General features: G+C 41.9%; 1 protein-coding gene across 2 annotated transcripts in view; it reads right to left on the bottom strand.

Annotated features, from left to right (window-relative positions):
• The window catches only part of zgc:172282 (leucine-rich repeat and fibronectin type III domain-containing protein 1-like protein), a 103,381-nt gene that overhangs the window by 43,865 nt on the left and 32,533 nt on the right, over nt 1-26,983 (bottom strand). For both annotated transcript variants that reach the window (XM_057351564.1, XM_057351565.1), the window contains one exon: nt 20,261-20,466. The gene's annotated coding sequence lies outside the window, so the exon portion shown is untranslated. The remainder of the gene's footprint in view (nt 1-20,260; nt 20,467-26,983) is intronic.

Raw genomic sequence — 26,983 nt, forward strand, 5'->3', positions numbered from 1 at the left:
AGTAATCTTAAAAGACAAATGAATCTCTAAGCTGCAATGCTACGTGACTGAAACAGCCATGTTACGGAAGGAAATCTGTCCTGCTGAAACACAGCTTTGAAATTCTTCTGGTTTTGATGGGAATGTTTATTAGATATATAATTGTTATTGCACGCAGCTGTGATATCATAAAGCTGCCCCTCTGGAAATGTATGACATGATTTTGATCAGCCACTGACATTGACTTCACAACATAATGACCTGAGTGAAATTCGTTACAGGTCATTAAATGTTTGTTCTGTGTACTGTAGGTAAAAGTGCAGGATTACAGCTGCATGTAATACAATTTTAAGGAATGTGATATTTCTTCAGAGACTGGGATTACAAAAGGCGTTAAAGCAACACATAGTATACAGAATAGGGCTGAAACGATTCCTCGAGTAATTTGAGTAATTCGAATACAAAAAATCATCGAGGCAAATTTTGTTGCCTCGAAGCTTTGTTTAATCCATTTAACTGCAGTACACACGGAGCACTGCGTTTCCCCACGGACCGTAATTACTGATGCACAAGCCCGCTAAACAGCAATGTTGTGTGACAAAATGCCACAGCGCATTGCACACTCTGCCTGAGCAAAGAAAACACTCAAATGTGTTCAAACATTTCTTTGTTATTTTTACAGTCATATCTGACCCTGCATGTAAAACCATTTTTTGAAATGTACTGTTTTCTACATAAAATCTAGTGCTTTAGCGTACCCTCACTTTCTCTTGCGTACCAGCACTTCTCATGTTGCTGGTACTTTGCCACTCCAAGTCAAAGCGTCATTGTATGTTTGTTTACTAGTAATAACATCAAACTACATTGGAGGGAGAAATTATGCTGCATTCCAGACAATTGGGATTTCGGAAATACCCACGTCAATCCCAGAAATAAATGTCTGGAACGACAATTGAAGTCGGACAAGGGACCTCTGAACTCGGATCGGATCTATCAACCCCGACCTCAGGGAGAAGTAAATAATAAATTGAAATAATAAATGTTGTATATCGTCGCTGTCAGGCGGAATCCTCGTATCTCCAAAACCATTATTTTTCAGGAAGTTGAAAAAGCTGCATATTTTTTGAGTTATTAAACATTGTATCGTTAAAGTTGGTATTATACCTTATATTGCAATCACATACTGTTGTGTACCAACATTAACACAACATTTCCCCAAAACCATGTTTAATCGGAGATACAAGGTTTATGAATTGGGAGCAGGGAGATACGAGATTACGCTGTCATTGATAAGAATGGTACGGACACAGACGTCGCTGCTGCCAGCAGTGTTCATCAAAGTCTGCGGTCACGTTGAGCCTTTTGACAAGAGACGAGGCTTTAAGAGCTAATGAAAGCTAATGATTGTGGTTACATACATCTTCCTAAACTTTATTTTAAACGTTAGAGCTATGAGTGATGCAATACCAAAATAAAACGTTAAACAGGCTGTCTAATATAGGCGGAAATTAATCTGCACGCAAATAAAGTCGGCAGTCGCGTTGAGCCTCTTGACGAGAAAAGGCTTCAATTGTTAACCAAAGCTAACGACTGTGGTTACATACATCTTCCTAACCTCTATTTTAAAGGTTTAAGAACTATAAGTGATGTAATACAAAAAACGATGAGCTGACTAGGCTGTCTAATAGGCGGAAATTAGCCGAATCTGCACGCAAACTTACCTTCGTGGCTCACGGACTTCCTTCTGCACAGAAGCATTACAGCTATAGATTTTTAACAAAACAGACCTACTCAAATGTATCTAACAACACTATTTTCACTCGTTGTTGTCTAAAAAACTTTCAATCAGGAGACGTAATGCCGAGAAGCTCCCGCGGAGTGAAGAAGAGATGGAGTTACGAGACTTCTCAGACAGATGAAGTGTCCAATGGAGTTAAGAGATTTGCTCTCAAGCTATATTCAACACTTTAGATTGGTTAATAATTTGTAAAAATAACAGACCCACATGGGGACTGACCAATAGCATCGATTTGTGAAAAAATATGAAATTGACCAAATTTGGACATAGGAGGTTTCCGCCCGACAGCGACGATTGTTCTGTAATCCTACACAGCAAAAATCGCCAGTGTTAAAAAAGGACAAATTAACTCTCACTCTCTTCGATAGTGTGGATATATATATATATATATATATATATATATATATATAATGCATTTGACATTAATATATCGATATACAGTAAAGGTACTGCCTCTTTAAGTAGACTCAATGTAGTTAGCTGTTTTTTGTAAGATGCTTGTGCTGTAGCTAAATACAACTTTAAAGTATATTTACTGTGGTGTAACTACCTTAATTTGCTGGTAACTCATAGTTTGCCAAACTACAGCATAAAAATAGCTTCTCTAGCAATGGCAGCCATGTTAAACCGCACTTGAAACTTCAACTGAATCAGGGTCAAACTACATCACATACAGAATACAGGAATTTCCACTGGGAATCGCTCCAAGATTATTTCACAACAATACCCTCAAACCAAAAACTAGTCCTTCTTCAAAAACAGCCTCATCTGCCCAACCGTTGGAGGAAACTACCCGGGGTAGCACTGGAAAATGACAGGTTTTCTCTTTTCTCTGCTGTTTTCTCTGCAAAAACCAGTGAGTGACTTTTCCTCGTCTCTTCTACTAACAGAATCTCTAGCCCCGAGAGATGTGAGGCAGTGGAGATGGATTAGCACATCTATGTTGGCTTTTCACATGAGTGCCCATGGGCACTGTAAGGCAAAGGTGTGGTGAATCAATGTGAACTTTTCTTTCCTGCAAGGAACAGAGAGAAAGTTCCCTTTCCGTCACAGGCCGTGAAGACCGTTTCAAATGTACTATTAGCTGTTACCAGCTGTGGCATGCTTCTACGTAGTGTGAAGACATTATTTGCCTTGTTGTGTTCTCTCCCCATCGTGAAAAGTTGTTGCACGCGACTTGCAACATCTTTGTTGGGGCCCATTATTGTTCATGAACAACCTGACTTGAGATTCTTTATGCTTCAATCAATGTCATTCAGTAGAGAACTCTAGAATCAAGCAATCACCGTAATCACATGCTGCCTCGGGGTCTGAGACGTGACCCGCAGGGCAGATGTCACTTTTTCTGTGGCTCCCACCATGCACTAAATTAAGAACTGCGCTGTAGGCGACTGTATAGCGCATTTCAAACACAAATTTGCAATAGGTTTAATTTGGCACAAAGGAGACCCGGTTGGGTGTCCCAGCATCAACCAAACCGAAACAAATGTAAAAAGCCCCCCCCCAAAAAGAGAGACGTAGATCTTCCAAGCGTATTACAGAAGATATCAGCTGTCTCCAGTTTTAATTCATCCTGGATACATTTATTCCCATTAGCTCATGTTGCTTGACAATGCAAAACAGTGAGTGCATCAATCATATCCTATTATCAGGCATTTTATCTTACCAGTGGGCCTGTGGTTTGCTCCTCAGTATCGAAAACGGGACTGAATTAGATTATCATGACGATGATCTACATAAACAGACATTTTTAAGCATCTCTCTCTCAAGCTAAAACAGATGCTTTGAGTACATTATTCAAATAAAAGCAGTTAGGCCTTTCCCACTGTTTCAAAGGCCTCTGTACCCATTACAATCCACCTAGAAAGGCCTCATTTGCCTGCAGATGTTCTTCGGCCCATTTAACATAGCTCGAGTTTTCAGACGAAACACTTGCATGGCACATTCATATCTAACCCAATTTGCTACCTCTCAGTATGAAAGCTGAACGGTATAGAGACGTCGTCTCGGTAATCACAGACATGCAGGATGAGCTCTTATTTGTTTGTGCTGTGTTAAATCTCACAGGGAGATGATGCCCGGAATATCCTTACTGCTTGAGATTTAGAGGCTTGCATGCTTGTTTAGAATGCAGAGACATTTGTTTTACTATTAAATCTCATTCAGTGAAAGTATTGAAAGGTCAGTTATCATCAACTCACTGGTTTGATTCCATAGCCCATAAAACAGCACTTTTGTTTAGTGACAACTGGACCTAAAGTGAAAGTCATTGTTTGCTCACCATTGTGCCGTGAACACGATTTTGGTCCTATTTACTTTTCTAAATTAAAAACATCAACATTCTTTAAAATGTCTGTCTTTATTATTTAAAAACATTCTTTAAACTCCCCCTGTGGTAGTTTTAAAGTCGTTTATTACACGGCTTGTTGGAATGCTTGATTCTGGCCAGTCGCGACATTTGTAGGTTCGTTATTCCCAGATAACAACCGCTCAAAACTAATAAAACACGGTAACCCAGATGCAGCAAATAATTTTGACAGGTTTTTTTTGACAAATTAAAGTCTTAAAGTCTTCTAATAACATATATGACATTATATTGACAAATAATTCAAAACAATTGCCTGTTTTTGAACGTCATTTCTTACCTTAAATCTGAAAGCAAACGGCTTTTCCTAGCGGAAGGTCTGCATTCGGTAAAAATGAGCTAATAAAATATTTCAAATTCACATTTCATGTCCAGTTTTTTCTTATGTGGAAAGTAGCCGCCTGCTTTGCATCGGGTCCTGATCATACTGTCTGGGCTTACTTCAGTGAAAACAAATGGCTGCCTATGTGGTGTTTTTAAAATGCTTTAAGATAAGCCATGCATTTTCATCATTTTAAGCCATCGCAGAGTATTTTCTCAATAAAACTGCAGTTTGACATCATACAGTATTTGACATCATAACCCTGTAATCAATCACGTTAACAGATTTGAGCCATAAATATGTAACACAGTGTCCTAACCACGCGCAATGCGATGCCGCGACACGCGATAAAAGGTATCTTTTCCATGTTGATCAGAGGTTTTGTCCTAACCAGCCACGGCAGCGCTGCGCGACGAGCAATGGCCGTTTCTAATTCTGCGACGTCGCAGCTGACAGCTCCGCCCACACAACGATCTCATTTGATGTAAATTCTGCACCTTCTAAAAATTAATCGCCAAACATGGACAAGGACAGCCTATATACATGTTTGTTTACATACATTTAGATTCTGAATTACAGCATAGCGTCCGGTGAGGCATCACTGAAGTCATGAGAACAGGACGCATCTCTCTATGTGCACTCTTCAGCTGCAGCGTGACAGGGTGCGTGGATGGAGAAAAAAGGTTCTTATTGGCTGTGTTTTGTGATTGATTGTCGCATCCCGCCCCTTTTTCGCATCAAATTGCACGGACACGGTGTAAGGATGGATGATGTTTCAGCTCCTCACACATGGAATGAAGCATCTATGTACCTACAATCTATGATCCAAGCTCACGCGATTGAATGGAGGTGGGGACAAATTTGCATATTCATAAATTTGCGCATACTAAATGAACCATGGGTGTAATGTTACATTCAAGTAAGTTTAAGGCATCAAGAAATAATCACAGGAAAAAAACGTTTACATATGCTATTTTAAAGCTTAAAGATGAGTTGTGATAAGTGATACAGGTAAGCACATTGTTCTGTGCTGTGACAAATTAAGTTTTAAAAATATAAATACTTCATGTTGTCTCTCAGTTGACATGAGTCATAGCACTGCATGCACACTAATTATAGAAAAACACATAATCGTTTTAATCAACATAGCACATGTCACTGTAGGACACTGATGTCACTTTGCACTAGAAAGTTATTTTGACAGATTGTTGCCAACAGTTAGACACTCATATGTTAGTGTCCACACAAATAAGTGAAGCTTTAACACGCTTTACCCTTCTAAATGCTAAAAAAGTCGTATTATTGAGTCATTGGACAACAGGAGCGAATAAATGACCATGAAATCAGTTACACATAAACAGACAAATGCAGGAGGGGGGGACTGTGGCGTAGGGTGCTTGAGCACCTGCCTCTTTGGCCCGTAATGCCGAAAGTGCCCTTTTGTCAAGGCAAAAATATATATATATATATTTTTTGTAAAGGCCTGCTCAATCTAACTATTAGTAAAATGAATGAATAATAATTTAACCCTAAATAAATGACTCACGTGATGACCTTTCACCTGACGATCTCATCTGGGAGGACTCCTTACGTTCAGACGCCTTCAATAGATCAGCGCATTTCCAGGATAGCCTACATACCGTTCGCGGCTGCCGGGTAAGGCCCGATTCACATTTCGCGTCTTTTCCGCTCGCATATTCGTTATTTTAAATGTAGACGCACGGCAGCCACGCGGAAATAGGGGGCGACGCGCATGCGGTGTGACACGCTCTTTTTTCAGGAGCGTCGGCGCCGCATCGAGATGAAAAAATCTCAACTTTTCAGAAAGGCGCAAGCACACCGCGGGTCATGTGACAAGAACCAACCAGCCAATATAGACAAGATCAATGAAAATGGAGACACAGATGATCACAGCATAACTAAATCTAGTAGCAGAGTTATTGCAAGTTATTTTCAGTGCATATAATCCATATATTCTTGTTTATACCTCCTCGTCTCAACGGCTATCGTGGCTCATGGTTGTTTAGCGACGACAGACGCCAGGAGAGCGCAAAGTTCAGGCGCTTTGGGAAAAAGGAGAACACAGTGCAGCTCGCGTTTTCCGCGCGGTTTTAGACGCGAAATATGAATCTAGCCTAAGGCCTTAAGAATCGAGCTAAAGGTTTATGGACAACTTTATTACTTTCTAATCCCAGCATCATGGCATTTGCTGCTTTATCAATTACAGAAGCATCCGTATTGATACACGTATCAGCAAGGAATGCATCGCGATATACCTGTACAGTGATGCTGTATTGACGTTTTGAGCACAGCCATATTTAAAGCCTTGTTCCATGTGACCCTTTTATACTTTGAGCACCTGCCCCTTTAAAGGTCACTGCACGGCCCTGCACATAAACATTACAGATGTAAATTATACTAATGGAAAAATGTTAAAACATGCATTTAACTCCTGTTGGGATCTTGTTGTCAAATGTCAAACATTTCTTTACATTAGCCTCTTTCATAAAGGCAGCCCAGTAAAAATGGTTCTGGCAAATGTAGCTATTCCTCACAGTAAAAAGTCAAAGGCCATATATAAAAATGGTGGCCCTGCCAACAAATGAAAAGCAAAACATTTCAGTAATTTATTTTCACAAATACTCTAAATGAATTCTGAAATGTCAAATTAGAGACAACCACGAAGATACAAGCTGGGTCAACAACTCATTTTGCCGTTTCTCTTAGGGAAACACAGTAATTCTGTTTGTTTTCTTGTTTGATGACCCAATGTGAATTGCAGTGGGCCATTCTTAAAGACCTCTTTAAGTGCCGGAGGAAATCAAAACACACAAACAGCGACACATTCACAAACCCATAATTGGCCGTGACCTTTGCGCAGGGCTCCCGCAAAACCGGGCAGCTCTTCAAAAGAACGTTTTGACGGAGACAGGAAAGCAATGGCATATTTTGTGAAACAGACTTCTATTCACGGTTCCTGCATGCAGCTGGCCCTCTAGGCCAAATTCTTTGATGTGACGAGAAAAAATCTTTGAAGATAAATGCTCTCTTTCGAAGATGAGTTTTCACACGCATTTAGAAATATTCATTTTGCTCGACTCATTGACTTCGATTCTGGTTATATAAGGTTATTATTGGGTTTAGGAATGGTTTTACAGTATATTAGGTCGTCCAAGTAGGAGTACGCAGTTCTTGTTTATTTTGTTTAATCATGGATTTGCCAATATTTTATGTTTTCATGTCAATAGATTATTTGGAATGCATTATATCTGCCGTGTTTTTTATTGACATGTTCTGATCGATACTTTAATCCTGTGTGATCAATTCTGTAGAATTTCCAGGTGATGTTAGAGATTGTAGAACATTCATTATCCAGTGTTCTGATCGGCAAACTTGATACCACAGGCCTGAAACGTATATCCCGGGTGCATTGACTTGGCAAATATTTGTAACTTTTAAATATGTAAGATTATAGCAAATTACTTCCCCATGGCCATGCAAATTCCAAAGCATTCTTTTGAAGACAGACTTTGCGAATAAATCTAGCTAATACAAATGGATTCTGCCTGACTGAATTATGGTTATTTTTGGCTATATTTTGGAGTGATATTTAACATCCCCTTTGTGTTTTGTGTCCTCATTTTTTTGTCATTGATATCTAACTTGTTCCCTCAGCTTACCATTTTGAATGGCTAAAAGAGAGACCTATTTAAACGATATTGAACACAATGGTTCCCAATTTGACAATATGAGCTTCTTGCAAAATTTAGCAAAATCATGTTTTCAAATAGGGTTGTAAATATAGCATTAGTTGCATCATTTCAGTTTGCTACAGAATAATAATCTTGAGGTATACGCTAATACAAAACATTGTGAAATAAAGCAAGTTTGCGTTTTAGTTCAGACTTAGACATACAGTATACAGTATATTGGATATATTACAATATCCACCAACTTGCATTGAACAGCCTATATTTAGTAAGTAATTGCTAGGACAACGAAATTACACGCTGTTATGTATTGTAATAAACTATATTAATGTAATGTTAAAAATTGACATTATGATGTATAGTGTTATCATTAAACTAAATTGTTAGAGTCAAGAGTGTGTTCAACCATTAAACATGGAGGTCGAACTTCACTGCACACACAAACACATAAATAAGATCATATCTGCTCTTGAGACATTAATTCAAAACTTCACAGCCCACACTGATTTAAACCCTAAACAATATTTCTTACAACACATTAATCTTTCCATGAATGTTGTTTGCCATTGATTTAAAGTCAGGCATGTGAGCAGTGCATTACATCATCAGAAAGGACAAATGGCAATGTGTTTAATGCGGACGCTTAAAAATGAAGAATTTTATAAGATTTAACATTTCAAGATCAACAGTCCATTACAGGACATACTGTATGAACTTGCAGGGGATGTAATTGACATATTTCCTATTCTATTTGCAACAGGAAGTGATAATATCAAATTCTAGAGAGTATTTGATTGGACAAAAACTAAATTAGTGCAAGATAAGTCAACAGCATTTGTGGTGTTTTTGGTTAATATTCCTGGAAGACAAAATTCTTGTACACTAGGATATCGCTGCTGTCTTTCTGAAATCTCCATATTTTGTGATTTTTATCTTTTGCCATAAATCAGTATTATTAGTCACCCTGTATGTTTGTCACTGGGTTGTGCAAATATCTGAACAATAAAACTGATCAGAAAGTGCTTGTAAACTTTGACAACAGAGTATTTATTATTTTAGAAAGTACAGTGTTTTTTTGCATTTCATGAAAAACAGTGAATTTGGACATCTGTATAAGGCTCCACGAGCTGACGGAAGGACGATGCCACACTGGGAACTGAAGGAGACTTGTGAGAGTTTATTGTAGGGAGGAACAGGAGACAGGTAAACAAATCCAAAACAACGGGTAAACAACCACGAGTAAGTAACAGAAGGTCAGCGCTAGCACAAACCATAATACATCTATTTTATATTGTGACCTGACCATGAACAGAACAAAACACAAGGAATATAAAGGGTCCAGGGAATGCAGATCAGGTGTGGGTGCAATCATGAGTCTCAGGTGCGGGTGTAATCAAAGATGGTGACCAACTGGTGAAAAGGATTATGGGGAGTGTAGTCCGTGACTGTTAAAGGGTGGTGAATAAGAGTCCATGGAGTGAAAACACGGGGAAAGCTGGCAGGGGAACACAAGGGGACAGACAGGACCGTTACAATCTGAGGTTTCAGAAGGACAGCGATGATTTGTTCAAGCTGACAGCTAACATTCATGGACTTGACTTACATTATGTTAGGTAGGTAACCAAATATTTTATGATTGGGGGACCAAATAAATATAAATAAATACATTTAATTTAATCACTAAAATGTATATTTGATTTATTGTCTTAAATATTAAGTACCGAAAACTGTGTTTCCCTCAATATCTAACGTGGTTGCGTTCCTGTTTTAAAATCATACTGTAGGTCAATTAATATCTCTCAAAATGAACTAAAAGAAAATAACTGCAGTTTTGCATATGCAACTGATTCAAAATGTGTACACCTGAAAGAGTTAGCTGGAGTAAACTAGCTGGAGTGTATTAAACTAATGCGTCCCATTCAAAACCTATTTTCTATTCAAATTCCATTTGAAATTACTGTCAAATGAGTTCAAGGGCTTTGCACAGCGAGAAAATCACTGCAAGAAGCACACCATTGTTATGATTGATTACTTATATAAGTGTGCTCAAACATGAAGCCTCTATACCGAATGATAATTATATCAACTGTTTCATCAAGAAGGCTGAGATAATTTAATCTGGACCCAGTTTGTGTGATTCGGTTTTCTAGTCTTGAACTCAAACTGCATCCGCAAGTAAATAATCCATTTTCAAGAATGCTTAGTGATTCTGCCATACCAATGTACTCGGTTCTGTTCATGAGCGTTACAATAGTTTCCTTTACGTTAAATCTCACTATTAGGTGTGGGTTTTTGCACAATTTAGCAACTGCTATTATTTAAAGGCGCAGTTCTTAATTAACAGCGGCCACTAGCGTTGTATTATAGATTTGCCATGAATCGCTCAGTCCAAACACGACGGTGGCCACCACAGTACAAAAAGATGTCGTTCTCATGTTGACGCAGGGAAGAGATTTTGCGGGCATTAGGAAAGACTGTAGAAAGAGCTATGACTTATGTATTACATAAAATAAAAGGTTTGTGGATTTTAAGTTTAAAAAGAAGGATAAAAGTCAGGCAGGAGCTAGGACCTGGCTTAATATTATAAAGACTTTTCGAGAGACGCGTTAGACCCTGCGGTACTAAGGCTTTTAGCAGATATGTACTCACAGATATCTATGGAGATACTTTCCAGCAGAGAGACGTTGGAGAGAAAGATCGTCTAAAAATCACCCCCGAGGAGGTTGCTTTGATTCGGATCAGTATGTGAGTAACATACTAACATACCAAGATATGTTGTTGTTGTAATATTAGCTGTGTGACGGAGCAGTTTTGAGCGTCATTGTTTATCTGGAACCGCTTTAATATTGTACTCGTCCAGATACTTGAGAGAGAGAGAGCGCGCGTTGGAGCTGAAACTGGAGAGCGAGCGAGAGCGCGTTTTACTCTTTTACTCAATGATGAATAAACTTCAGTTAATCCGCGGGTCACATGCGTTCCGCACCGGAGAGCACGACCGTACGAATCACGGATCATCCCGGATCCGTTTCACCACGATACCGCAGCGGAGAGGAAGAGAAAACCGCGTTGTAGAGTTGTTTGTCCGTTTAGGGCTGCTGTACAAAACATGGCGGCGAATTCAATGTATGTAGGGCCGCTCTGTATGTAGATATAAACAGTTATTCTAAGGTATTACAAACTAATGGTTCATTACGTAAGGTCTTTATACACCTCTGAAGAAATAGTTCCTATCGATACTTCACTCGTACTGCGTAGCAGGACGCTATGGGGAAAACTCCTTTTTCTCCGATGACTGAAGCTTTACAATAACGCAGTGAATACTGCACGGCCATTGGTGCTTGCAAAGTAAAACTTTGAGCCAATGGCAGCGAAGCTGCACGGACCTATGGCGATGGTGCCCGCCAAAATGGGCGGGGCTTATGGCTATATAAGCAGACACATCACCGTATGGTTCTCAGATTTCTTCTCCTTCAGCGACGACTTCTACCTCGCTACTCGGACTGATAGCTTCGCCGTCGGAAAAAGCACTGCAGCGGACTGGACCTCTCTGCTCAGCGATTCGCTGGTCTCAGCAGCGCCGGTTCCTGTTCTCTGCCGCCATCCGGCGAACTCTAAAAGAGCAATTTTTCTATGAGCAAATTTCCTGCGGCGTTGTTGCAAATGCCGCGCCATCACTGTCATTCGTGTGGGATATCCCTGCACGCCGCTGATGGTCACGGCGAGTGCGTCTCATGTTTGGGAGATTCCCATGCTCAAGACGCACTCAGAGAGACGGAATGCCCTCATTGCGAGAACATGAGTCTCTCCTCTCTGCGCTCGCGGATAGCTTTCTTCTCAGAGAGCGAATCCGCTTCTCGATCCCTCCCGCTTCACTCTAAGGAGACGAAGCAGCGGGGTAGAGGAACTAAGCGCTCGGGGAAGCACGAGATCACGTACCCTCGGCGTGCCTCGCCTTCTCCACAGAGAGAAAATTCGCCGGTTCGTTTCTCCCAAGCCGACCAGCGTCCGCCGGCGTCTGCCAGCGGCATGGTCTCGTTTGGCGGAAGCAGATTCGAAGAAGACGACAGAATGTCGTTAGCGGCTTCAGACGGGGAGGAGCTGTCGGGCACGGCTTTCGACCCCGCCCCCCTGCCGTCTATAGAGCACAGCGAACCCGCGCCGGGTCTGGATTCCGAGCTTTTTCGGGTCCTTACTAAGGCTGTGGAGGAGCTGGACTTAGAGTGGTCCTATCCGGAGGAACCCGCTCGCAGCCGCCTGGACGAATGGTTCCTACCGGGGCGCCACCAAGCCCCTCGTCAACGAACTTCACCGTTCTTCCCGGAGGTTCATGATGAACTCACCAGGTCATGGCGCGTTCCCTACTCAGCCCAACTACGACCCTCTTCTTCCTCCGCTCTCACCTCGGTCGACGGCGCGGAAGAAAAAGGATATCAGAAGCTACCTCCCCTGGATGAGTCGGTGGCCGCACATCTGTGTCCGCCCTCGGCCATCGATTGGACAGCAAAAGCGACCCATCCCTCCAAGCCATGCAAAACCACCTCGGCCCTCGCTGGATGCGCATTCTCGTCCGCCGGCCAGGCGGCTTCAGCACTACATTCCATGGCAGTGCTTCAAGTGTACCAGGCCAAACTCCTCCAGGGCATGGACGGGTCCGGTACAGATATCGCGCCCTTCAAAGAGCTGCGGAGCGCGACGGATCTCGCCCTACGCGCCACCAAGGCCACGGCCCAGGCGATAGGCAGATCGATGGCCAGTCTCGTGGTGCTCGAGCGCCATCTGTGGCTGACGCTTACAGAGATCAAGGAAGCAGACAAGGTCCCCTTCCTCGATGCTCCAATATCCGCTACCGGCCTCTTCGGACCAGCAGTGGAGGGTTTTGCGGAACGCTTCACCGCAGCGCAGAAATCTTCGCAGGCCATGAAGCACTTCCTGCCCAAGAGACCCGGGTCCAGACCTGCGTCGGCTCGCCCCAAGCCAGCACCAACTCAGCAGCCGGTGAAGGCCACGCCCCCCGCTGCCCAGAAGGTAACAGGAGCTGAGACGCGTCAACGATCTCGCTCCGGGAGACGTTTCCCCCACCCTCAGCGTCAGGGACCCCGGCCAAAGATCACGCTGGACCCTGCGCCTCAGGCACCATCCTGAGACCGAGGAAAGGAAGAGGAAGGGACCGTGTCTCGCTGCGGCTGGACCTCCTTCAAAGAAGGCTCTTTTGTTCGCCCAAACACCCCGTTCTGTTCCAGGTGCCGGCGAAAATGTGTTTTTGTTTCAAAATGTGAATACCGGGTCTGTTCTAACGCCCGCACAACCCACCGCTGTTATAGCGGGCACTTATATAAAACACAAACATTGTCAGAAAAAGAGCAACCTTCCTCTTCCACTCTCCACAGGAGTCAAGCCCCCGAAAGGCGGCATACCTCCCCAATGCATTCAACCCCTTGCCATACGGGCCGAGGCCTGGCGGGCCATCCCCGGGATATCGGATTGGGTAATGGGAATAATATCTCAAGGATATTCACTCCAGTTCGCTCGCAGACCCCCGCGTTTCCGCGGGATGATCACCACCCGAGTCCAGAGCGCGAGTTCACACGTTCTGCGCACGGAGTTGGTGAACTTACTGGACAAAGGAGCCATAGAACCGGTTCCTCCAGACCAAACCGAGTCGGGCTTTTACAGCCGCTACTTCCTCGTACCCAAAAAGGATGGCGGTCTCCGCCCCATCCTCGATCTCAGACATCTGAACCGCGCCCTTATGAAACGGCGTTTCAGAATGATTACACTGAAACAGATCCTCTCGCAGATATACCCAGGGGACTGGTTCTTCTCCCTGGATCTGAAAGACGCATACTTCCACATCCAGATAGCCCCCCATCACAGACGATTCTTGAGATTCGCCTACGAAGGGGTTGCATATCAATACATGGTCCTTCCATTTGGACTGTCTCTAGCTCCCCGCACTTTCACGAAGTGCATGGACGCGGCTCTATCCCCTCTCAGGCAGACGGGAATCCGCATTCTGAACTACCTCGACGACTGGCTTGTTCTAGCACAGTCAGAGGAAGAGCTAAGGTCCCACAGGTCCCTCCTCCTCAGTCACCTGGAATGCCTGGGGCTCAGAATCAACCTTGCCAAAAGCGCTCTGTCCCCCAGCCAACGGATTTCGTTCCTGGGGGCGGTTTTCGATTCGAACCGTCTGACGGCCAGAATCACGCCAGACCGTGCCCTAGCCATTCAGCAGCTCGCGGCCTCTTTTACGCCCGGAGCGTCACGCCCCCTCAAGGCGTTTCAGAAGATGCTGGGTCTCATGGCCTCCGCATCTCAAGTACTGCAGTTGGGTGTTCTTCGGATGCGTCCTCTGCAGTACTGGCTGAAACCGAGAGTTCCGCCTCACGCTTGGCGTCTCGGACGCCTACGCATCTGGGTGGATCAGGTCTGCGTAACAGCTCTAGCCCCATGGAGGGATCCTCTTTGGTTGGAGCAGGGTGTGCCCCTGGGCACCACATGCAGACGAAAGGTGGTCACTACAGACGCCTCCAAAACGGGTTGGGGGGCTCTGTGCGATGGCACACCGGCCTTCGGCCACTGGTCGATTCAGGAAAGGGGCCTGCACATCAACTGCCTAGAAATGCAGGCAGTATGGCTGGCTCTTCGCCACTTCCTGCCGGTCTTACGGGACCGCCACGTCTTAGTCCGATCAGACAGCATGACAGTGGTGTCCTACATAAATCACCAGGGAGGCCTCTCCTCAAGACGCCTTTTCTCCCTGGTACTTTGCCTCTTGGAATGGGCTCAGTGCAATCTGCGCTCACTAAGGGCAACTCATGTGCCAGGCAGACTGAACCAGGGAGCAGATATGCTATCTCGGAACAACGTCCCTTCAGAGGAATGGACGCTCCACCCCAAGTCGGTTCAGAAAATTTGGGAAGTCTTCGGCAAGGCAGAAATCGACCTTTTTGCCTCCAAAGACAACACTCATTGCCCAACCTATTTTTCGAAGGACAGGGATGCCTTGGCCCACAACTGGCCCAACCGGCTCCTCTATGCCTTCCCCCCGATCGCTCTCATACCACAGACGATCAGGAGGATCAGAGAACAGGCGCACAAGGTGCTGTTCGTAGCCCCACTCTGGAAGAACCAGCCCTGGGTTGCGCAACTGTCTCAGCTGCTCGTAGCAGCCCCGTGGCCTATTCCCCTGAGACGGGACCTCCTCTCTCAGGCAGGCAACACGATTTGGCACCCCCAGCCAGAGCTGTGGGCTCTGCACCTTTGGCCTCTCGACGGGAGCCTACGGTCCTCCCCGAGAGTGTCATGAACACAATATCACAGGCTAGAGCTCCGTCTACTAGACGACTCTATAACCTCAAGTGGTCTGTCTTCTCCACCTGGTGTACAACCCGCGGCGCAGACCCAGAATCCTGTGACATATCACTAATTCTGTCCTTCCTGCAAGAGCTGTTGGATAAGGGCCGCTCCCCTTCCACGCTCAAGGTCTATGTGGCAGCAATTGCAGCCTCTCATGCCCCCATAGCGGGCCAAGGAGTGGGAAAGAATGACTTGGTCATTCGTTTCTTGAAGGGTTCCAGGCGGCTACGCCCCCCTCGCCCCCTCACCGTTCCCATATGGGATCTGCCCACGGTGTTGAGAGCTCTGAAGGGCCCTTCCTTCGAGCCTCTACAGTCTGCGGACCTCCGTCCCTTAACACTTAAAACCGCTCTGCTGCTAGCATTAGCATCGGTAAAACGTGTGGGCGATCTACAGGCGCTCTCTGTGAGCCCCTCCTGTCTTGAGTTTGGGCCTGACAACTCTAAGGTAGTCCTCAAACCTAGACATGGTTACGTACCTAAGGTGCTCTCTACTCCATTTAGAGCACAGGTAGTGACACTTTCCGCGCTCCCCTCCTCCGAGCAGGACCCGGAGCTGAATCTGCTCTGTCCAGTCAGAGCGCTTAAGATCTACATTGAGCGTTCCGCCCCATTCAGGCAGTCGGAACAGCTTTTTGTCTGCTTTGGCAACCGCACCAGAGGGTCTCCGGTCACGAAGCATAGACTATCTAAATGGATAATTGAGGCTATCGCGCTGGCATACTCTTCCTTGGGCCTTCTATGCCCCACGGGAGTTAGAGCCCATTCTACTAGAGGTGTCGCCTCTTCCTGGGCATGGTCTAGCGGAGTCTCCATAGCGGATATTTGTGCGGCGGCCTGCTGGGCTTCGCCTTCCACATTTACCAGATTCTACAGTCTGGACGTTCCGGCCTTACAGGCCCGGGTCCTTTCTGCTTAAGACTACTGCTGGGCTGGGGTTGCCCTCAACCACACCAGCACCTAGCACACTACTGGGACGATTAACCGGATTAGGCCACCTATTAGCTTGGCTTTTCCGCCTTCCACAGGATTCCCTGCCCCATACCTATCCTCGAGCCACGGCTTCGGGATTATATGATGTTTTCGTTCCACTTGTAGCACGGCGGGATTATACTGGTTCCCCATAGCGTCCTGCTACGCAGTACGAGTGAAGTATCGATAGGGAACGTACTCGGTTACTAACGTAACCTCGGTTCCCTGAGATACGGGAACGAGTACTGCGTTCCTGGCCGTGCTTACAAGCTGCATATGGTCGTCGCTTCAGTCGAAGTAACCTGAGGACCCTACGGTGATGTGTCTGCTTATATAGCCATAAGCCCCGCCCATTTTGGCGGGCACCATCGCCATAGGTCCGTGCAGCTTCGCTGCCATTGGCTCAAAGTTTTACTTTGCAAGCACCAATGGCCGTGCAGTGTTCACTGCGTTATTGTAAAGCTTCAGTCATCGGAGAAAAAGGAGTTTTCCCATAGCGTCCTGCTACGCAGTACTCGTTCCCGTATCTCAGGGAACCGAGGTTACATTAGTAACCGAGTACGTTTTGTATATTATATTGCATTTCCGTCAATAGATCCTCCTAAAAACTCTGTATTGTTCCTTTAAGAAAATGAGTTGAGACTTAACATTTCAAATGATTTGAACAGGACAGCTTCTTGGAGATCCATCAACCAAGGATGTCCATCTCGGGCATGTTGACATATTTAGATTAACAATTACACAAAAGTACAGACAGAATGCAAGAAAATTGTAAGTGTGACTCTGAAAGGCAAAGAAAATTCTTGTCAAACATGAAAAATGGATCGCTGTATACTGTAGGCCAGCAACAAATAAAACAAAAAAAACATATTATTGTCTAATACCACTTTGTCTATTAAAAGTTTTCTCATACACCACAATAATGAAATGTCTTCAACTGTCTTCATACGTTTCCTTTCTCATTGTTTATTGATTTATACGATTTACTTTTCTCAAACCCTTAATTTAAACTGCACATCTCAAGTAAATAATCCATTTTAGGACGCTTAATAATCCTGTCATAGCACCATACTGTGTTCTCTGGTTTGGTTAACTCTTCCTAGCGTACTGTTTCGATAGTGAGATTCACCATAAGGAATACCTAACTAGCGGATGAAAATCCTATGCCCTTGAATGCTTAAATTCTGCTGGGCGTTCTGCTGATATTTGCTTTAATTAGTGCAGTAGCACATGGATACCCTCAGGAAAATAAACTCGGCTGTGGAACGATTAGGTTTGATTTCCGAGCTGCTCTTTTCTGAGATAACCTCTCTCACGTGGTGAACATATAAAATCAGTCGGCTTCAAGCCCTATAGCCCCAATGACCCTGAAATGGTCTACCACCCACCCTCTCCAGATCAGTCATTATTTAGCGACTGGGGGAGCGTATGAAACTCGACATGCTGAATAAGGTCAGCCTGACAGATACGGTCTTGACACATTACTACTGGTTAACATAGATCGCTCTTTACACCCCCACTGCTATTCATTTGCTGCATTGTAATGGCCCTGATGGTGCTGGTTGGTTTTTTACCTAACACCTACTGTCGGTGCTCTCTCATTTGGATAAAAGCGCTGCTAAATGAATTAATAAAATGTACATCAGCACAGCAGAATCTAAACAAACTACATTATGACACTTCATAATAATAATAATATAATGTTTGCTGAGAAAAAAAGACGAGAGAATAGAGAAAATTCAAAGACAGCACATTATTTTGGCAGACAAGAAATGCTGAATAGACATTAATAACGTTGTTTGTTTATTTGCATATCATTAAATATGAATATGTCACTGACATCTTTTTTTGCATAGTTGTACTTTGAGTGTAAACTAAAGTTCAGCTTTGGGAAGAATTTAGGAGGCTTAGCAAAAAATGACACACAACAGATAATGGACTGTAATGGCCACAATACATCTAGAAATGCCGATTAAATGAAAATGTGTAATGGTCTCTTCATTTTTTCCGTGGTTGTATATCCTTATCATTTAGTGTTTTGTCTATTTTGTACCATACACCCCATAATTTGATAGTTGAATCTTACTTGAGGAGGCTGTAAAAGTAAAAACTGTACAAATCGGACATCACTTTTGGCCACTACTGTATGTTTGATGCAGGGCGTTGTACCAAAATGTATAGCACCATTACTCGCATCATAAAGTTACATCTCGATTTCGCTCCTATAAAGACATGCAATCTCAGGACAATGACTTTAATGTCGTCTCCCCTCCAGAAAACCACCTCTGAAATCTTAATCAATCTCTCCACCGAGGGACATTAACGGAGCGGCATTCAGGTAAAATCATTTCCTCATTCTTCACCCTTTCAGAGCGGCGACATTCTCTTCATGTGCTTCTGTGGCATTCGGGTCATAACAGTCCAAAGAGAAATGCTGTTATGGGCTATTGATGCAACATTTACAGTCTGCTGCTATTGAAATGCTGTGGACTGAGGCTATTAGCTACAGGGCCTCACCAACTAGCTATGAAAAACTCTTTGCTTTATTGCTGCTCTTAAGGACTTTAAATTAGATTGAGCGATATAGCGAGGCAGGACATACTACTCGGTTCCAGCATCCATTTTTCCCCTTTAGATGACCTCTGACCATAGCCATGACCTTGTCGTGCCAGGTGTAGCATCTTGATTTGCGCTAGTAAGCGAATAGCAGGCCTGCGCTGTTTTTTTTTTTCTTTTAAAAGTATAACAGCAAAAACATGAATCTCAGGGCCTAAGTATAAGCTGTGACTAATGACTGTGGCAAAGTAACAGTCGGAAACAGCTGCGAAATGATATGTAATAACAAAAATACGAAAATTTGCCAACAGTTTGAGCTGAATATTATACACGCCTGCTTTGCAACACGCAGATAAAAAGGATGGGAAGCATTAAGTATGAAAATATATGAGCCGGTGAGTATATTTTTTATTAGCTTATAGATTCCTATTCTAATGGCAAAGTAAACTCTGAAGTCTTTGTCTTTTTGTCCATTACATTGCAACTCACAAACAACATTATGCACCGAGTCAAATGTAAATTGAATCATGTGTGGAGAGCTGGTTTGCCTGACAACTTGATTACGTAAACGCTCCATTTCTAGATGATTAGACGCCAAGAAAACAATGCTTGACATTGATGGGTTCTGAACCGCAGAATCATTCTTGCATATTCTGAGTAATTTTTCAATTATAAACAAGAAATTGTGACACGTCCTCATGTCGTTTCAAACCTGTATGACTTTCTTTCCTCTGCAAAACTCAAAAAGATAGTTTGAAACCAAACAACATTGTCCAGCATTGACTTCCATTATATGGACACAAAAATTGGACATTTCTCAAAATATCTTATTTTGTGTTTCACTCAAAAAAGAGTCACATACAGGTTTTGAACAACATGAGGATGAAGAAATAAATATGTTTTTATGTTGGGGTGAACTATCCCTTTAAGAACTCATTTGTTCAGATTGATTTCAGTTTCTATAGTAATAATTGCTGTGCTTTGTGTATGATGTTTCTCTGGCATGACGTTTGTGTATAACAGGCATACAGAACAACAAATAATCTTCTTTAAATTCGACTGTTCAGATTAAATTTGAATCAAATTCCATTTTATCCAGACTATAAAACAAGTGTGCAGTTCATTTTATTCATATACAGTAGCCGCCTCGCACTATAATCAATCAGACAGAAGGTGACTGCAGTGATATTCGAACCGTACCTCTATCTGAGAAGCGTAGAATGGCTGGAGATGCTCATGAAGGCTCCACCGGCGGCGTCTGAGCTGAAGATAGATGTAGGCTCGGGCTGCTACATGTGGACAGGTTGACGTGGAGCGAAGATGCGAGGCATCGGTCCAGGAACATGAGAGTATCTGGCGCTCAGAGCCAAGACTGACAGCTCTGCTGATTTTGGATCTCCATCCACCTGTGAAAGGAGAAGCAGGGAGGGACATTTACAAGAGACACAAAGCATGTCTGTCTCCATTCTATGCCTCTCGGGACAAGAAGGCCAATGCCTTTCCAGAAAGAAAACAAGAGCCAGACAGCGGATTTGCAACATTTTTTATCTGGAAAAAAAAGAAAAATTGAGTGCGGCAAGAGGAAGGACATTAATAACGACCCAGAAGTGTCACGCTGTTTCGATGTTCCTACATCAGTCTTGATAATAGCTATTGTGCACAATATATTTAGCTCCATTCTCTTTGGAAACAAATCCTCGGTATTATTTCAAGTATTATTTTACAGTTGTCTCCCGCACGCGGTGCTGGTGGTTATGTTTTTCCCACTGGACTGAAGCACAATTTCACTTGTTCTGTTTTATTCTCTAAATCCGTGCCACAAACTAACAAAAGCAGCACTTTTCTTTTGATTGTACCATTTTAATGACTTTTTGGGGTGGTCTTGTGGTGGGCTTTCTGTGGAGATTTCAGTTGCACTGTGAACTTTGTCTGAGTGAATCGAACAAAACCTCAGGGTCATGTCACAGAAAATAAAGAAAAATGTTAAGTCTTGCTTAATAAAGAAAAAACTATTTTGCTTCATGCATTCCCTCTAAAATAGCAGAGTGTGGTCAAAAAGGAACACCCCACCACTAGGTTATGAAATAACCTATGGGTTGTTTAAGCCCCAAACACTTATGGTTGGGTTAAATGTGGACATTTTTTAGATTAATGTAACCCAGCAGTTGGATTTGTCTCTTTTTGACTTTGTGACATGCTGTATTATATATTAAAAATACAGTGAAAAAAAGTATATTGACAATAACTACTGAAAAAATAATAGTTACTTTAAAATGTAACCTGAAACATAGGGGGGGTCACAATACAAAAAAATATAACAATGTTACAATAATGATAATAGTATTAATGTAGATAAAAAATAGTTGTTATTATTATTATTACCAATTTTTATTATTAAAATTATTATTATTAATAATTATTTAAAGCCATTTGTCACTGTGCCTCATGGACTTTCTAAACATGCAACATTTGCTCTCTCTCTCTCTCTCTCTCTCTCTCTCTCTCTCTCTCTCTCATGGTCTCTGAACTCCATGAACCCAATTAGAACTTCTTAATGAGACATTTATGTCTTTTACTGGGATGGAAGCCAAACCCACAAAATCCTCTTCTTCAGATATCTTGAGAATGTATGCATATGCAGTCTTCAGTATTGTTCCTCCATAAACATTTCTATTATGCTATTTCTTGACCATTGGGGAAAATGCCATCATGTTGCATTTATACAAGCTAAAATGTGTTCCATCATTGATCTTATCTCTAAAACTGATGTCTCTTGCAGCAAGAATATGTGCTGACTCTAAAGCTGATGTGGTAGCAGCTTGGCTTAACAATGCAATATCCTTTCATCATAGCAGCTTTAGATCACAAAGCTCTCTCTTTCTCCTTTCTTTTTCCCCTCCGTGGTATGACACAGGGCTCAGATTAGTGTCTATGTACATGGCCGTTCTCTCCCCAGCGCGTCGTCAGAATGAGCCCAGCTGCCTGGGGAGAACAGACATCGCTTTGTCAAACCTCTGACTCACTTTTGGCCTGGCTTGAGTGACTCTGTGTTATCCACCCATTTTGTTGCGGCTCAGCGTGAGTTTAACAGACAGAGGAGCAGGAAGTGAGTGCAGTATTCCACCGAGGTGTCACGCCGCTGTTTGATCATTGCATTACCCACCGAGCACTTATCTGCTTAACTGCTGTACACGGCTGTTTTGAAGGGTCATTATTTCTTGTTAGTTTCTCTCTTTGCGATGAAGTGAAGAATGTTTGGTTACTTTTGGAATTACAGTAGCGTTTCCTCGAAACTCAACTCAATTATGTTACGTTGATATTTTTGATGGGAAGTATTGTGGTACTTTTTACACACCATTAACAGACTAAAACTTTGCCTTTTGCAGGTTTTTCTTATTTTTTTTCCTAATTCTAATGGCTATATTTGGCAAACAAAGTGTTTATACCCAATCACCAACAAACGCATGATTGTTATTATGACATCCACTAAGCTTAACACACAAGGAATTAGCCAACAGCCATTTTATTTCATTTTATTATATAATTTATTGTTGTTTATTGTCGCTATAAATTAATCAATGATGCAATAAATAACCATTATAAATAAATTCCACCAAAGCAAGTTTTGTCCGCTTTTATTTATTTTAGATTAGTTTATTATTTATTTTATTATTAAAAATATATGATTTATTATTTTGTTATTTTGTTTATTTTGTTAATTTTATTTCGCTATAAACAATCATTACACCTAGATTCCACCAAAGCAATTTTTGTCAGCTTTTATTTATTATTGTATTTTATTTTAATTTACTTTATATAATTTTATTTTGCTATAAATAACCATTACACCTAGATTCCACCACAGCAACTTTTGCCTGCTTTAATTTCAACTTCTTAATGCCTTTGGTTGAGATAAAAGAAAACACATGTCATATGTCACTGCTGTGATACCCACAACCTGTGGAACTACAACACCCATCATTGTCACATGGTACAACAACTCAACTACAACAAACACATTTAACAAAGACATTTTAGTGAAAATTTAACAACAAATGTGTTGTTTTTAAAGTAACAAGAAAAGTCTAAATAATGCATACTGTATTTCTTATAACACACTAAAAGATAAAGTTCAAAAGAAAAAGTGTTGCAGTCTAAGCTCAGCCCACTCGACAATGCTAAATCTAACACGCGCTCGCGTCCAACCGGCATACAGTCTGTAAATCACACGGACGCACTCAGTGGGTAGTTGCTTGACGTGGGCTCGGTTTGTGATGCCAAACTGCTTTGATTCGTGGAGACTGCTTTACAATCTGCATCCAGGCGCACAACATTTACATTTTCCCTTTATGAAATGTGAGAAAATCTATAATTGAGAGGATTCGTCCTCTAACGATGGAAAGGAGCGGTAATTGGTGAGTAAACACGGCACTCAGGTCTCTCAAAGGAAATAAAAGTAGGAGAGCACCAAGCCAAACAGAGAGTGCATTAAGCCGGGATAATGATCCCAGCTTGACTTAGATATTTGGGGTTTTATCGAGCCCACCCACACTTCAAGCCTCGGCTGGGCCGCTCCACTGTGACTTGCGTGTGGAGTTCGGTCTTCTCTAAGTAATCCGTGGAGACGTGGTCCTCCTTTCAAACTAGTCCATTAGACGCTGGGTCAATACCACAGTGGGTGGGGAAGAGAGCGTGTGAGCGCACGTCTCATTGTGTCTTCTACTTTTATTGTGTGTGTTTGCTGCCGTGCATGCTCTGATCTTTGCGCTCTTTTAAAGCAATTGTAGGCCTGGCTGTAGAGAGCAATGACATATTGTATACTTAAAATGGGGTTTTTATGCAAAACAATAGTCTTTGGATATAACAAATTTGTCAACTGGGAAATATGGCACTAAGAGTTTTCTAGGTCTCTTTTACATGCTGTTACAAACTTTTGAAATGTTGATATAATCATAGTGATTTTTGTAACTTAGGTTAGGTCTCTAAAAATGACGTCACTTCCTTGACGATGATGTTAGCAATCAACTTAATGACCATTTTTTTTAACTGACAATTGTGTCAGTAGGAATATTACAAAAGTTTAACAAGCCAACATGGTGGAAAGGGAAATTCAATAGAAAGTTCACCTAAATATAAAAGTTCCGTCATCATTTACTTACCATCTTTTCCTTTCAGACCTGTATGACTTTCTTTCTTTTGCATAACACAAAAGAAGATATTTTGAAAAATGTTGGTAACCAAAAAACGTTGGTCCCATTTTACTTTTATTGTATGGACACAAAAGCAATGCAAGTGAATGGGTAATGTCGCTGTTTGGTTACCAACATTTTTCAAAATATTTTCTTTTGTGTTCTGCAGAAGGAAGAAAGTCATACAGGTTTGAAATGACAAGAGAGTGAGTAAATGATGACATCATTTTAATTTTTGAGTGAACTATCCCTTTAAGAAAACACTGGAAAACCTACAGACCAATTAGAAATAATCCCAACAAAGCATGCTTTGTTTTAAACAATTTGATCTGAGAAAATAAATACATTAAGAAATTATTTCTTGATAATTTTAAAACACAGCAATTTTGCACAAAGCAATAAAAATTGCAGCATACATTAAAACCTAATGAAATAAATGATTTCAAACTTCATCTTGATAAAAGATATTCATTAAAATGAACAAATAGGATTTTCACGATCTTGAAAAACGGTTTAATATTAATATCCAATATATTAAGACATAAATCTAAAAATAATTGGCACACACAGGCATTAACTGAAACGACCCGAGTAGCATTTCTGAATATATTTGTAATGTAAATCTTTTTAAAAATGCACCGCTGCCTTGTAATCGTCCAATGGTGTTTCTCTCGGAGGAGTTTTCTTTATAAACTGCAGTAATAAATGTAGTACTCTTGGCATAGTTCATGATTATGTTCTCAGCTCCAAAGTTCTGCACTAACTTACAGCAGCACTTTCAAATAGGTCATGCTAAAAGCACTCATAATATACAACTCAGCTTTTGAAAAGTCCATGGTTATTGCTCGATTCTTTTTCATTTATACGGGTTCCAGGCAGCAGACGGGTTGCAGTTGATAACCAGTGGATGTAATAGGCATAAAGTTGGTCTGATAAGAAAGCTCGGTTCATATCAGAGAGGTTTTAATGGGATATAAGTGGAGGAGGAAAGAGGCTTCCGGTACAGTATATGAGGCTGTTTTACTAACCTGGGCAAGATAGTGCTGTTCAAGCATGATAATAGTTTGTACGCCATCCTAAAACAATAATTAATGATGTCTTTTTAAAGAATTGCTAAAATAGTGGTTAGGAGAGTTTGATATAATAAGGTATGTGGTTCACTTGTTTCAACCTATGGTTGGTTCAAATGTGAATATTTTCTTGGGTTAATTTCACCAAAACGTTGGGTTTTGTTTATTTTGTTTATGAGTTTGTAACCGTTGTGGCTGTCAAGGCTAAACTTTAAACTGAATAGTTGACGATGTGTAGAGTTAAGATGGTAGTCATGGTTTTTATACCATGGTTATTGACAATACAATTCTAAAGTAACACCACATTTTAAAAGTTCTAAGCTGCTAATTTTTTAATATCCACTTATTAGCAACTTAGCATATATTCCTGTGTCTCAATCAACTCCCTTGTTCAGTAGTCAGGGCACTGACCAGGGAGTCGGCCATTTTAAGGGCTGTCTCATTTGCAAAATCCTTCAAGTGCACTGAAACGTTCGTTCCCTAAAAATTCCCACAATGCACTGCAAAAAACAGGGAGCATCGATACTCCCTATGTTCCCTTACCGGAAATCACGTGACAAGTTTTGAAGACGTTTAACCGAAATCGCACGAATCAACTCAATGAACTTCATGAAACACGATAAAACTTTTGAAAAGACAAACGCTTATTTTATATTAGGTATAAACCAACGTTGCTAGACAGGCAGGCAACACAATCTACAGTTCAATTTTAGAATCGACCAAATTAGTGCACCGATATGTAACAAAATAATGAAAGTGTTTCTCACATGTACTATATCCAGTATTTAAATAAATAAAGTCAGAGAGATGTTGGTTTTGCCGGTCGTTGATTAATACCAGCTGTGAATTATTGCGCTCACGCAGTCACGTCACAGGAAAATATAAGTGAACGGTGTCCCAATGTGAAGTATTCCAGGGTCCTTATTTGAGACACAGGCGTTTTCAAAGCAGCTCAAATATTACATGAACGACTGTGTTTAATTGATGTTGTACAAGAAAATGTAGTTATATAGACATTGTTTTACATACATTCAAAAAGACTATTCTAAAAACTCCATTGGAGATTTCTGTAGGATTTTTAGAGCAAAGACAAATGCTAATTCTCTTCGAGGTCTATATTGTAAACATCTTCAGCATTTACCCTCGAAATTTTCTGACCGCTAATATTTTCAAATGTAGAACGACTTCTAAGCATCTGTAATGTTTTTATGTGTTTGGTGTAAGTTTTCTTCTTATTTTCTTAACCTCAAAGGAGACCCTTTCTTCTCTTAATTGAACAGCTGCTTTCCTCCAAGTCTACCCGAGCTCAGGCTCCATCTTCGCACAGCTAATCATTTGCACTATATTTAGCTGGAGTTGTGTCTGCCTGTCCATGTTTTTTTGTTCAGCCTTATCCCTCGACACGCAGTAATTGTAAAACGTGTTTCTTAAAAACAGTTCCACCAAAGGAAAAATAAATAAGTCCTTCTGCAGTGTGGGGATTTTGGCTGAAGGCAAAACGCCAGCAGGTGATCATGTTACGTAATGGCCGGGGAGAATCAGAGCCAGATCACCTCACAGTCGACCGTCAGGGGTGACTCAGTGTATGTTTTCAAAAATGGAAAACAGAACGCCACCAGCATTTCTTTCCCAATTCACTGAGCACACAATGCTGAAGGCTCTGT

This window comes from Triplophysa rosa, linkage group LG14 (genome assembly GCF_024868665.1).
Source record: "Triplophysa rosa linkage group LG14, Trosa_1v2, whole genome shotgun sequence".
Taxonomy (NCBI): Eukaryota; Metazoa; Chordata; class Actinopteri; order Cypriniformes; family Nemacheilidae; genus Triplophysa; species Triplophysa rosa.